Below are 14,960 nucleotides of genomic sequence, written 5' to 3'. Positions count from 1 at the left end.
TATGTTTCTGCCTAGGATCCAGCTAACCATGGCCTGATTCTCCTTGAAATGTGGCCTGAATGAAATCTCTGTTCTGATAATTGTGGCTGTCACATATTGTGTCCAGCAACTAGAAAGCTGACCAATAAGGAAGATATTTTTCTTGGTCTATTAAAAAATAAACAGATCCTTGAAAACATAGAATTCAAGTACTGACAGAATTTCTCTAAGACTTTGACCTCCATTGTTAACTATATTTGGAATTATGAATAGGAATCATAAATTGATCACAACTGTTAATGCCTGCTCTTAAAAAGTTTCAGTGTTTATCTAATTGTTAAAAGTTTATAATATTGCAATATAAATGTCCTGTATTTTCTAAGCAAATAAACACCAGGCTTTAGATTTTCTATCTGGACACATTCCCCATTAGTATCTTTCTGTAGTTCTCTGACTTCTTTTGCATTGCGTCAACTAATCACTAATGATGAAGACTTCAGATATTTTAGGTCAGATGTTTCTTGTATTTAAATTGGAATAGTAGCAGAAAAAAAGAGGATTCTATCCCTTTATTTTAACATAGATTTAGTTATCATATATATATATATATATAATATATAAATCATATATATATGTAATAGTTCTGAATTTAATGCTTTTTTCATCAAGTAGAATAATCTGATTATAAGTTCTCATAGTGTATTAAAGCAAATTTAGGAATGTGAATATTCTATGAGATGGTAAAGCCTTTAAAACTGTTTCAATGAAGAGAGGGCAGTTGGAGCTTTTCTAATGGAAAATTTTGTGCTTTAAACTTTTCTAGTCTATCAGGCTAATAGATTCTCATGCATAGTAGGAAGGATTAATGATGGTACAGCAGGTAAATAAGCCAATGCAAATTTGAACACATCATTTTTTGGGGAATCAAAGAGTCACATCCATAGAAATTATGTGCAGAATTTTAAAATATTCATATTAAATTTTGAAATTTTAACTCACTTTTTTTAGCTGCAAATATGATCACAGAAAAATTAGAACCTACAATAATTATTTATTTTTCCATCAACTAAACAAGTAGCAAAAATGAAATTACGAACACATTTTTTTGAAGTTGCAAGGATTGGCCAATAGAAAACCTTGAAACATAATAGACTTAATAATTATTCCACTGAACACAGAAACTTTATGATAGCATATTCAGAGAACAATTTAACCTATATTCATTGTTAATGGTACTATACAAATTTTTGTTTAACATGTGAAGATCCTGATATATTTCAAAATTATTTTAATCCTAGGGTCAACTGAGAGTGCAGAAAAATCTTTCAATATGCCATGTCAATATTAACCTTCATATTTGAATTTAAATTTCTTTTATTTTCACTAAATCAGTAAGTACTACAAATTTATGTTGATAATCTGTAAAATATTGTAATAGCAAATCTAAATATCTATTGGTTGTGTAATCATTTTAAAATCCTAATTGTCTCAACCTATACAGATGCATTTATTTGACTAATGGAATGATCTCTGCCTTCATTTTTTTCTTAAATTATAACAATAGAAATTTAATTGGAAATGAATAAAGTAGGATAAAATGCAAACTCTTCAAGTCAATATGCTCTAAAACTTGATGAGCATTTAGCCAATTTCACTGTGATCTGTTGTAACTAGAAAAATATTTCTTTTCAATACCATGTTTCCCAAACAAATATCTGATCGAAAAACCTCTAGGCTTACTAATACACATTCCTAGAAGATCTGGAGAAATTAATTCGTACATTCGATAAAATGAGGATACAGAGTTCATGTGACATAGTGAAAAACATGGTTAATGTGCTGAAATCCCCATGTTGCCATATGTCTATGTTTCATTTTCTCTGGTTTTACAATCATTTCTATTGCACAGATAGCATTCATATGTCTTTAATTACTCATTGTTGGTTTAACAGAGTTCTTCATACAATTTTTCTATTTCATTAATTCATTTGTCTAAAACATATCCTTTGGCCTCCAGTGTCACTTGTTGGTGTCCAACAATAAAGTGGCTGCCAACTGGCAAAGAAAAGTGTGAATACACTTAATGGATGACCTCTTGTTAAAACCTTAAGAAAGAAATTCCATTTAAAGATATCTTGGCTCTCCATTGATGGTTGAAAGCAACAAACCTTTTGATCTAAGTTCCATTCATTCCATTTGAAGAATGTGGACTAATTTTCTCTAAATAATACAAGTAGATCTCCTAATTACCTTCTTTGCTGAAGCAAAGTCATGATGAAGTGGTCTTTTCAAGGTTACAACTATAGACCTATGATTTTTACCTTAATACAAATTCTCCAGAAGAATCTTCAAGGTGCTGAATAATCTAGAAAAAAAGATACTCTTTAGATAATCACATTCTATGCCTAGACATTTTTCTATATGACTAAACCCTCGTAAAACCTCCAGCCTTTCACTCTGTTAGATTTCTTTCCTGAAAATCCCTTGTCAAAGTACTTTGATCTAAACAAACTCCAATCTTTTCTCTATTCACTGACTATTGGTAATGTATTTTACCACTGCCCCATCAGCTCACACAATGTGGTCTACAATGCAAAGGAGTTCCCCAAAAGAAGAAAGGAGAAACATAGCCCACCAAGTAGGTTCTTGATTCTCAGCACAGAGAAAGAATTTCACTGTGAACCATGCTGGTGGAGGTTTATCGGAGAAAATACAGCATAAGGTAGACCAGGAAAAGACACCAGCTCGAGTAGCTGGAAGAACCACACTCATTTGCAGGGGCTCAGACCAGCCTATTCATAAAAGCATGAGGCCTGGTTTTAAGGATCTGTGAGGTAGGCCCGAAGATAGATCACTGTCTTAGCCTCTGGTTAGCAGCTGCAGACGAAACTTTATGGCTTGAGTGTCACTTCTGTTCCCATCAGAGTACTGCTTCTGCTGTGGACAGTTTCAGTATATGAGGTTCTGCTAGAGTCTGAGGTGAAACCAGGCTTAAGGCAATGGAGAATTCTGAGTTTAGCTGAATGTTTCTGTAAATCTCTTATCTTGTTATTTTCTGTCTTGAATCCCATTGTGAGATTCTAGCTACATTTAGGGCCAAAAAACCTTGTTTCACTATGCCTTCATACAAATAAGGCAAAGACTTACTTGGCCCAACACCAGACTTAAACTGCCCCGTGGAAAAGGTCACTTGGCTTCCCACCAGATGAAAATGAAGAACTGAAAATCTTTTCAGAACCAATCTTTTCAGAATGGTTCAGAGAACAGCATTAAGAGTTAAAGACTCCTCCCGCATCCTGGGTTCTGTGCATGTCTCCCAGGCCTCCCTGACATTGATACATCCCACCCAATTGTTTGACCAATTTTCCCCAGTCCTAATCTCTTACTTCTTGACCAAGGTCTGTTGTGCTAAGAAATGACGTATGAGCTACGAACTGAAAGATAGGAAGGAGTGAGATACGCACAAACTTAGAGGAATGAATTCTGTGCAGAAGGAATTAATAAAAGATTTGAGACTAGGCCCAGGATTTAACTCAGTGGCATTGTGCTCACCTCACAAGCGCGTGCTCTTGAGTTCAAACTCCAGTACCGAGAAAAAAAAAAAAAGAGTTGAGATGGGAACATCTCTGCTAATTTCTAAGCATAAAAAGCCAGCATTGCTAAAGCAAAGTAAGTGAATACTAAAGATGAAGACGTTAATAGAGAAAACAGCACTCAGAAACCTTAGGGACCTTGTCATGATCTTGGTTTTTATGTAAACTCATCCAGGATGACACTGAGGAAAGATGACAGGTGATATTTTCATAGATCAATGCGGCTGTTCTATCACACTTTGTCTTTAACAAAGAAGAAAGTAAAGAAACAAGTTAATAGGCTTTAACTATAAAGATTGTTTCCTCACAGTATACTTCTTAAACATATTTGACAGAATCTTGGGGGTGGAAAAAGCTAGGTGATATAAGAAAATGGTGGCTTTTCTGAAGATAGTTTTGGTATGTTAATGTTGAAGTGCTTATTGAACATTCAGGTGACTCTGTCAAGAGATCAGAGCAGACACTCCGAATAGTGTCAGGGTTGGAGATTGTTAGCTTTCAAAACTCTGAATCTCGGAAAGTAGATGAGATCATCGAGGGAGAAGATGTGGCAAGAAAACAGCAAAGTTCTAAACTTTTAGCCCTAGAGAATATGAAGTTCAAAGGCACCTACAAAGGACCTTGAGCTGGGCAGGAAATCTAAGGGTTACAACCTTTATGATGTCAAATAAACATTTTTTCAAGGAAAGCAGTGAATGTATATCAACTGTTTTTGTTCAAACAAGAAACAGAAAAAGACTTGAATTTAGCAACACATTAATCTTACCAGGAAAAAAAAAAGTACTATACTCCATGCACGCACACACACACACACACACACACACACACACGTACACACACAATTAAGAGTACTTTATAACATCAATAAAACGTAGTTGAAGTACTTACTAACCTTTATTACACAGACAAAAATTTATGCAGATAACTAGTAGTATAAAAGAAAGAAAACAAATGGAGAAAAACAAATAATAGACATAAATAGTTAAAAATAGGCATATTTTTAGGTAGGAAAGGCTAGATATTGATAATAAAAATGAATAGGAAAAATTCATACAAAGTAAGTGAAATAAGGGTTTCATTGTATAGTGGTTCAAATAAGGCGGCACTGAATGCCATAAATGACAAATGGTTTCAGCTGGTGAGAAATGGCTAAATTTTTTCCAGAATGAAGTAGAAGTATCAGGAAGAAAAAAATAATTCTTTTAAAAGAAATAATTATTGAAAAATCTTGGAATGTATCTCTAATCAAATATACAAAGATGCTGTGCCTTGGAGCCCTGCAAAGAAAAGTGAGAAAGGATACAGAAGTGAAGAAAGTGAAAGAAATAAAAAGAAATAAGAAGTACGCAGAGGAAAATAAGGCACGCCAATGGTGCGGCAATTCGCAGAGTTAATATGAGAATATGACAAATACTAATAAATCATGGAATTACAGACAACAAATTTATTAAAGAAATCATAAGGTTGAATTTGGATAAATGAAGGACAGATAAAAATATTCAATAAAAAGGAAAATATGATGAAAATTCAAAGAAAATCTGTATAGCCATATTCATCTTTAAATTTCAGTTGCCACTTTTTTTTCACCACATGATTGTTTGGGAATACATTGGGCTTGACAGCTTTTAAAGGATTACTTACCATAATTCTCTTTGATCAAATATATAAATAAATAATCAATTATTGCATTTCAATAATAATTAAAATTATTTTGCGTTAAGATGTTGCTACTGAAATTAGCTGTGGATTTTAAAGTGATTGCTCATTATAACATAAGTAGATGTTAGTTTTCCAAACTCTGAGTTAAAATTTTAAAAATTACAACATAGATATGATACTAAGTTGATAAATTATTGTGTACAGGAATAAATTTTACTTATTAACAGAGTGAAACAAGATTCAGAATCAATTTTATTTCTATTTTTATTTTATGGATGCAAGCTTAGCAAAATCTTAGTCTCAAGAAGAGGCAAAATGAATTAAAAGTCCTTTTTTTTTTTCAGCTTTAATTGAGTTTATTGGTACATTTTAGGGATACAGTACAGTGACATTCATTGTTGGGATCTAGTACCTCTACATGACAAGCCTTGATTCTCATTTTTTCCCCTTACCTCTGCCCTCCCTTCACCCCCCCTCCCCTCCCCATCTACAAACACTTTATTTTCATCTTTTCATTCTCTCACATTTTTTTCTTTTCCCTTTTTACTCTTCCCCTACCCATCCCACCTTCCCACTGAAATATTTAAAATCCTCCTGAGATACATCTCAAATATTACAAACCTCTCATCATGAAAAGTGGTTTTCAGTCATTTACTAGCTAACAGTTATAATAAGTTCTCCTTAAATTTTCTCAAAGGAAAAGATTTATAGGCATCTGACAAGTCAAAGAATTTTTACCACTCTTTATAAAATTGATTCATTTTCTCAATATCTAGTTACTTTTAAAGGCTATATCAAAATTAATCTTATCAAATAATTAGTGATGCTGTCATTTCCTTTCACTTACAGTTATATAATTTTTATCCAGTATTGAAAATGTGTTTTATGTCAATATACATCTGCTATTGTGCTATCTTTTCATTTAACATCTTATCCTAATATAAGTTTTTACATATATTTTGATCAAAACTTTCATATTGTATTTAGGATATTAAGTTTATGGAAAAAATTCTATATGAACAAATTAGCAGCCACAATCATATAAAAAAGTAGATATCACAACTATCTATTCAACAAGAGAATTTCTTAGGGCTCCTAGAAATGTCTCATGCACACTTTAAAGTGTTTTGAGGAATGTGACAAACATTATCAAACACTCATGAATTTCATTCCATAAACAACTAAATTCAGCCAAGTATAAAAAAACATATTTTTCATATGATTAATTCATCTACTTTGTAAGTTCAAATTGTATGTAAATGTATCTCAACAATCAATTTGTATGTATGTGGTAAATGGGTTTTAAATTATTATTATTTTTCGAGAGAAATTTTGTGAAACATAATGATTCTCAAAATATTCATATCACCAGCAGCTAGGACTATATTTGTTTTTCTGGCAAAGGGGACCTAATGTTATAGGTAGAATCAAGACTCTCGCTCAGATGTCTTGTAATGGAGAAGATGATCCTTAATTGTACAGGTAAACACAATATAATTATAAGAATCCCTATAAATCCAAGAGTGTAGCAGAAGAGATAGAGATTCTGCTATGTTGCAGTCTTGGATTTGAAGTTAGAGGAAGGAGCCAGGGAGCCAACAGAAGCTGGACAAGGTGAGGAAGCTGATTTTCTCCTTGAGGGAATGAAAGCTTGGTAATACCTTATTGTTTTCCTATTGAGGCCCAGTCAGATTTCTGACTTCAAGAACTATAATTAATAAACTTGTATTGCATTAAGCCTTTAAATTGGTGTGAATTTTACAGAAGTGCCATGATAGATTAATGCAGCCTTACAATAAAAGTCAGTTTTCTATAAGTCTTCCTTTTCTCCTGAACTCCTCCATTTGTCTTTGAGAAGACAAAAATAGGAATCATGTATAAACATTCAGAAAATCTCCATTAATATTTTGGATATAGATATCAAAATTCCCCTTAACATGTAATGTTTTAAAAATCTAAAGGCATATACAACTAAAAGGTTTTGAGTGTCTAGTAGTAATTTTTATATGAGAATGTATAACATCAAAAGTGTAGGAATTGACAATAGGGATATATAATGTTTTGAAAATAAATCTTATCTACTCTATTGGTTAATGTATACCCAAATCTTAACAAAAATTCCCTTTTCACATTTTCAAAATGTTTATAGCACCTGCTTACCATGAAGTGGAAGTTCCTGACATTCAAACCAAAAAAGTAGAATATGAACAAAACACCTCAACTTCTCATTTTCAAAATGTGAAAAACTGATATTTTCTTTAGATTTTTAAAATGTTTTGCTTTTAAGCTGAGACACTCTAGAATGAAGAATTTGAAAAATAATGATAAATAGCAGTTGCTTAAATTAATGAAAACCCAAGTTTAACTCTCTTTCAATGTTGATTATTTTGCTTTGCTTTCATCACACACTCAGATATTCTTCCAGAAACACGCATTCCTGACAGTACCGTTAATGGAAAAACTGAGATTGTAGCCGAAAAATCCAAACATATCAACTGCCCAAGTACTAGAATATATATGTTTTTTGGATTTTTCAGCTAAGCTTAAAATATATTGTACTGTAGCTAAAATGATACTTCATTCTTGGCAGAGCATTATGAAACAAAAACTCAAGCAATATTCCCCAGCCCAAGTTCAGTGCATAGTTTTTAAATAGTAAAAGATGAAGAGAAGGCAGGGGAAGGGGGGAAAATAAGAGTCAAGATATATTATGTTGTGGTACAAATCTCCAATGATGAATGTCATTGTATTGTATACATAAAATAAACTCATAAAATTAATAAGAAAATAACCTTTGCCTATAAAAATAATTTAGTGTAATAATCATAAAATGTCTTTCAAAAATTGCTTGAAGCACTCCATTATGTGTGCTGGAGGATTTTAATCTAGAGACAATAATACGGTTAAGGAGAACATTACAAATATGGCTTTGTTTATAAAAGGTTTTTGGACATTTCTATGTAGCACAGAGTATGAGGGAGGAAGACAAAGGGAATTTGAGGATCTAGGGTAATGTCCAAATTCCTTTGATAAATATGTATGGGTCCCTCAAAGGAATTCATAGTCCTATTTAAAGAAAACTGGAGAACTCAAGATGGTGAGGTAGAATAATTACAAGCTAGAGAATGAAAAAGGAAGGAAATTTATTTCTATTTACACAGGAGTTAGGAAGATCTAGATGTTGGAATTTTTAAGACAAAATAGATACAAAAAGTAAATTGTGAAGGCAAATTCTAGAAAAATAAAACAAAAATGTATGAAATAGTTAAGACAGTGAAAAGAGAAAAGCAGCATGCATAAAATTGTATTATATTAAACAGAAAATTACATTGGTTATAATTTCAAATATGTAAACAGCCTAATAAAAGACAAAGATGCTCAGATTGTGTTGCACCCAGTAAGAATCAGCACTGTGTAAGTTACAGAATAAAAACAATTTTGGATACATCTGTAATAAAATAAAAGTAGATTTCAACGAAGTAAGCATTATTACAAAAACACTTTTCTGATATGCATATTTTATTATGGTAATGGAGTTTATACACCAAAATGACATAAGAATTATAAATCGCAATGAAGCCCATAAAGTACAGATTTGATTAATAAGTGATACTTTAATAAAGGATTTATTATGTAAGTAAAGCCAAAACACCTAAAAGAATAGCCTGTAGGAGAATAAAATGTAGTGATGTTTTCAACAAAATGGCAGATATAAAATTATCAGACGTAACAGATTAATACATGTTTACAGCACCTGCATACAATGAAGTGGATGTTCCTGACATTCAAACCAACAAAGTAGAATATGAAGACAGTAAAACATCCAACTTCTCATGCCAATATGCAAGCTGAAAAATACCGAGATGCGCCCTGACAGACGTAGGGACAGATTTACATCTCTGATTTTAAAAACGTGCGAATCCTAGATGATGGCACTGCAATCCCATTGATGGGCGGGAAGAAACGTATTTAGTTGTTACTCCTTCCTCTCACAGATTTTAGCACCGAAATAGAAGACCTCTTGACCTTACTACCTGCCCGCCCATAACGCAGTTTTCACGTGCTTATTTTCCATTCCTTCCGGCCACTTTTCTCAAAAGTCCGAGGTGAGTCAAATCTTCTATGTACTAAAGCCTCCAGAGATAGCAAATGACCTTAAGGATGAAATTATTTACTAATCTCCTAGTTTGTTAGTCTTTTTTTTTTTTTTTTTGTACCGGGGATCGAACTCGGGTCATTGCGCTTGCAGGCAGGCACCAGAACCACTGAGCTAAATCCCCGGCCCAAGTCATTGAAATTCAATTCATTTAAAATATAGGTTCACAGCTTTATGATGGTTTTAAACAGAAATATCATGTTTTGCAATGTTTAACCAGTCTTTTCATTGCGTCGACACGATTTCCCCTTGCCACTTTCTTCATTTTAATTGGAAGAGGAATCTCTGACCTCGGAATTCTAATGAGCTTTTCTCCTCTTTGATCTTACACAAATCCAACGTAAATACAAATCTATTTTTCTACTTTTATATTTATTGAAAGGTTAAATGAGAAAATATATGTAGGGTGCACAACTTAACGAGTTTTTATTTTCTTATTGAGTTTATTGGTACATTTTAGGTAAACAGTATAGTTACATTCATCATTGGGATCTTGTACCTTTACACGGCAGGTCTTGGTTCTCATTTTTTCCACTTATCCCTGCCCACCCTTCACATCTTAAATAATTTAACGTATAATAATGATGTGCAGTTGTATTACGACTACATATTGAGAATACATAAGAAATCATTGCTCTCTGGTAACTAGAGTCAGAGTTTTTCAATAATACATAGCTGTCAAATAATCCTATTTGATTTTTCAGTAGGGGTGTTTAGTTTATGAACTGCAGCCACAGCAAGTGAATCAATATATCAATCAGCACATTGTTTATTCAGTAGACATTTGCTGTACCAGCATGTATTAATTAAGGAACTGATAGATTGTTTTAATTGGTTGTAGTAGCTCCTTCTCTCTTGTGAGCCAGTTGCACATTTTTCCTTAAGTGGCTATTTTGAAGAACACTGTTGTACATTACCAAGGAAAGATAATACATCCGCTTCATTAGCAAGAACTCTTACTTTATCTATTTCATGATAAAATCCTTATCTCCGAGCAGATGAATCCAAACAAATAAAGGCAAAGAAAACAAGCCTTTATTAATCGCAATTTATGTCAATTGAGACACAATGAAATTAGCAGTTAAGGGTCACTTTGAGACCACGTTCTAAAAGATGGCCCCACAATCTGTGGCAGACACATGGGCATAAATTCACACTAGTGGAATGGTAGAAAAACGATTGCTCTGTGTTGCTCTTCAAAATTGCTTTCTGCCCTGCGCACCAGGCTCTTCTCTCACAGTTGGGCTCCCCGCTGCCCTGCACTACTTTCCATTCTGCACACTTTCCAGAGGTCTGGGGTTCCTTTCAGAATTACCTCTGAATTAAGTGGTAAAAATGAGTAGGATATAGTGTGGCTAGTATAGTACTGGCTTCTTATATCTAACATTAGTAAATTAGTGCCTAATCTTATTAATGCTCAAGAGCCTAATAAAGTCTAGTAACTTTTTGTGCCTATCAGAAAGCCACATCAGGCTATTAGAAAAACAGTCCAGGCAATCACTTGTCAGGCATTTGCATCCCTCTGGTTAAAAACAGCCATGTGTCTCTTGATGCTCCACTGCAAAACAGGCATTGTACTCTCTCATTGAGACCACATTTCCTCCAGTGTTTTGCCTGACTCTGAGTTTTGCAGCAAAGGCCTGTGAAAGTACTACCAATCTGGAATTACAAAGTCTGAATACTTCTCAAGAATGACAAAACAAACAATTGGTGTAAGGGATCTGTGTGTGTGTGTGTGTGTGTGTGTGCATACATTCATGTGCGTATATGCATTATTTGTGGTAAAATGTAATGGGGAAACAGAAAATAATTTTACCTCCCTCCATGAAACTAACAGGGTTTTGAAATTAGTCATAATTGGAGAAGTTGCATTCAGGGAAGTATTAGGTACAGTAAGGTGACCAATGTAAGTCTTACCCACTGCTCCTTGTTTTGTAAAACAAGAAATTTCAATGATGGCAACTGAGAAAATTGCCCCTGTAGTCTGCTTGTTTTTAATTTCTTGTTTTCCCTCCTTTGTCAATGCACACAGTGAATATCACAGTTTTCTGAAAGTCACTTACAGATTAAGTTCCTCTTCCATGGGGAAAGTGAACTGAGCAGGGACCAAGAAACTGTCCCCACACGCTTCTTCCTCAACACAGCATAAATATACCTTCTGACTATGACGACTGAATGGATGGATCAGTACTGTTTGTATGTTTGCCTAAGTCCTTTGTGTTCTACTATAACGTCATACTTCAGACTGGCTTGTATATATTGAATATTAATGTTTTGCCTCATGTTTTCAGAGGCTATGAAGTCCAAGGTCAAAGGACCATATCTGACAAGGCCTTTCTCGATGTGTTACCCTACAGTGCTGGAAAGAAACAAGAGAGAGCATGGGCACAAAAGAGAAAGTGAGCTAAACTTATCCCTTTTACAGGAACTCACTGATGTGATACACAAGTGACCCACGCCCGCAGTAACAGATGAAGCCACTCACGAATACCAAGCCCCACTGACCTGTTCACCAATGAACATTCCCACTTTTCTACACTGATAGGTTACAGATTATGTTTCCAGCACACAAATGTTCCCTGTGTTTGAATGTTTGGGGAATATTCCATTCATTGCATCATCACCATCATCACCCTTTTCACAATTTAGGGATTTACATGTGCATTTATTCACAATCTCTAGAATAATGGTGTATAGAAAATAATTCATCTCCTGAATGTGTATTTATTGTGAATGGAAAGACATGTAAATATGAGAATAAAGACAAAATTATAGCTAACACAAGTGCTACTAAAAAGAAGTGCTACACATTTTTATGACAACCCTTCATAGTTAGAGACACCAGAGGAGGTTTCCTTGGCTGAAGATCAAACTGAAGTTAGAGTATAATCTGAGTACACAAAGCTATATCAAAGCTCAAGAGAAAATCTCCTTGGAAAAATAAAGTCTTACTGAATCACTTAGATCTATATTGTAAAACAAGGGAGGGTAGAGAGAAGGGGTTGCATTTTGCACAATTGTAGTCCTATTTTGGCCTTTTGTATTTATCCCTTTGCTGAGGAGATTATATGCATTGGTTTAGAGAAAAGGATCAAGAAGAGCATTTTAGAGTTTCAGAGCAGCCCAGAAAAGAGATGATGTGGACTAGAGTCCCACATCCTTGATGAAAATGAAGAAGAAAAATAATTTCAAGAAATACGGAAAAGTAAAGCATGACAAGACGTGGTAATTTGAGAAGGAAATGCCAAGGATTATTTGTAGATATCTAGTGCAGGTGAAGTTGGGTATGATTACCCAATATGGAAGGAAGGAGGTGGGGAGGAGGAACAGCTTTCACTTTCCTCTCTGAGTTTTGCTGCACAGGAAGGAATAAATCTGTGCGCCTTAGTCAGAGTTGTAGACTTGGGTAAATCTTAGGATGAACAAAAATAGTATAAAATGTAAACCATTTGTCTAAATTATTTCCAAATTTACTCTAAGTATTTATGGACTTTCCTTCCATTTTAAGTAATATGACAGGCTTTGCATGGTAATCATTGCATCATCTCTGACACTGTATTTGCATTAATTTTAAAAAGTATAACTTTTTAAATCTTGTATTGATTTTAGCTTATGTCATTTTTATTTATCAGACTGCTTAAAATAAGTCACGATTTAAAATTAATGAAACATTTAAAAGGCTATAATAATACAACCAGCTGACATACTATCTAAAACATGCATTTGATTCATGTCCAGCACAACTTCACTATGTTTCCCTATAAAATGATTATTTTATGTATTTGCTAATAGTCTTCTGTTTTTGAAAACTTTCTCTCTACCATCTCTACGCAGCCTATGTCCAACTTTTTTCAACTATCAGTGATTGTTTTAATTTTTATAGTCATTAATGATGAGCCATAAGCCGGGCGTGGTGGCACATGCCTGTAATCCCAGCATTCGGGAGGCTGAGGCAGGAGGATCGCTGTGAGTTCAAGACCAGCCTGGGCTACACAGTAAGTTCCAGGTCAGTCTCAACTACATAGTGAGACCCTGTCTCAAACCCCCTCCAAAAATGATGACTCCTATTCATCCCAAATAGACATATATTATAAATTATGTATATATATATATATATATAATCAGCTATATTGAATGGTGTTATAATTAATGGTCAGAACTTTATTATTTCATGATAATAAAGAATTTTACAGTAACAGGCTTCTGACTTATTTTTGAAAATGTATTTCTATCCAGCTCAAATTTAAATCAGTTTGACACATGATGAACTCAGATGCATTGTTAAAATAATATCTCAAAAACAGTTCCTCAAGATACCAGCTTTTTATCATATGTGCAACACAAGATTATAGGGCTATAGCACAATATAAAGATCAGTCTTTTATCTCTACTCTTCTTTTGCATAAGATATATATATATATATATATATATATATATATTTGTAAATCGCTTCTCGGCCTTTTGGCTAAGATCAAGTGTAGTATTTGTATATGTATATACATATATGAAGTGAATACAAACATATAAATGTAAAATAAATTCATATTGATATTAGCTTTGCTTTATCTATTAAAGGTTATAGAAAACATGCATTTTTCTTGCATTGGCTAACTTCTTTTTCATTGGAAAGTATATAAATTCTTTACGGCCCCTTGTGTATGTGTGCAGATTTAATTAATGTATTATGAAAGAATATCTTGCCACTACTTAAATAGCTCAGAAGTCAAATAACTTTAAAAGTCTCTATATACCCACCTAAATCAAATACTGTACTCCTTCCTTATAATGTAGATGTTAATATAATTCACTGAGGCCTCTGGTGAACGTATTTTTGCCCCTAAGAGTATTTTATGTTTCAATCTGTAAAGTGTGTGTGTGTGTGTGTGCGCAGGCGGATTGGTATATACTGTGTGTATGTGTCTGTAGGTGTGAGTGCTCAAAGTGCTATAAGTTTCTATTGGGGTTTTATCATTAAGAATCTGGAGGATTGAGGCTCATGTATTTCTAGTTGTCCTTACTTGTCTACTTAAGAGGTGTTTTATGCCAAACATTGTCAAAAGCAACTGAAACAAGTCAATAAAATGCAAGTAACAATAATTCTGTGCAAGAATGAACTATTCAAGTTCAGCTTGATAAAACATAGGAATATAAACCAAAAATAGGATAGATTTAAAATTGAATGGTAAAGTTAAATAGAAAAAGATAATTAGGGTTTTTGATATCTGACCCATATGATTATATAAACCCAGGAATGATGAAGTTGCTAATTTAAAATTTAAGATCTGAGCTAGTGGAACAAAGATATATGCTCTATTCCAATTACTCTGTCAAGTGACTTTTTAGACAGGTGTGGTCACAGGTACTTATAATCCCAACACTGTAGTAGGCAGTGGGAGGTAAAGCAAAATATTTAGCTTATTGTGAGCAATTCAGGGAGACTCTGTTTTAAAAAAGATTTCAATGGGGGTGAGACTGGAGATGTAAGTCAGTGAGAAGTCCCTGGGCTCAACCTCCAGCACTGAAACAAAATAAAACAAAACAACAACAATAACAACACAATAACAAAACAAAAT

The 14,960-nt window shown here is 33.6% G+C and overlaps 1 protein-coding gene and 1 pseudogene across 2 annotated transcripts in view; both read left to right on the top strand.

Annotated features, from left to right (window-relative positions):
• Sgcz (sarcoglycan zeta) overlaps positions 1 to 14,960 on the top strand; it is an 871,344-nt gene that overhangs the window by 604,432 nt on the left and 251,952 nt on the right. The window lies entirely within an intron of this gene.
• On the top strand, positions 13,833 to 14,004 carry LOC117286798 (annotated as a pseudogene).

This window comes from Fukomys damarensis, unplaced genomic scaffold, assembly GCF_012274545.1.
Source record: "Fukomys damarensis isolate Sample0158 unplaced genomic scaffold, DMR_v1.0_HiC HiC_scaffold_18, whole genome shotgun sequence".
Taxonomy (NCBI): domain Eukaryota; kingdom Metazoa; phylum Chordata; class Mammalia; order Rodentia; family Bathyergidae; genus Fukomys; species Fukomys damarensis.
Note: the sequence above shows the minus strand (reverse complement) of the source record. Positions and strands in the feature narration are given on the sequence as shown.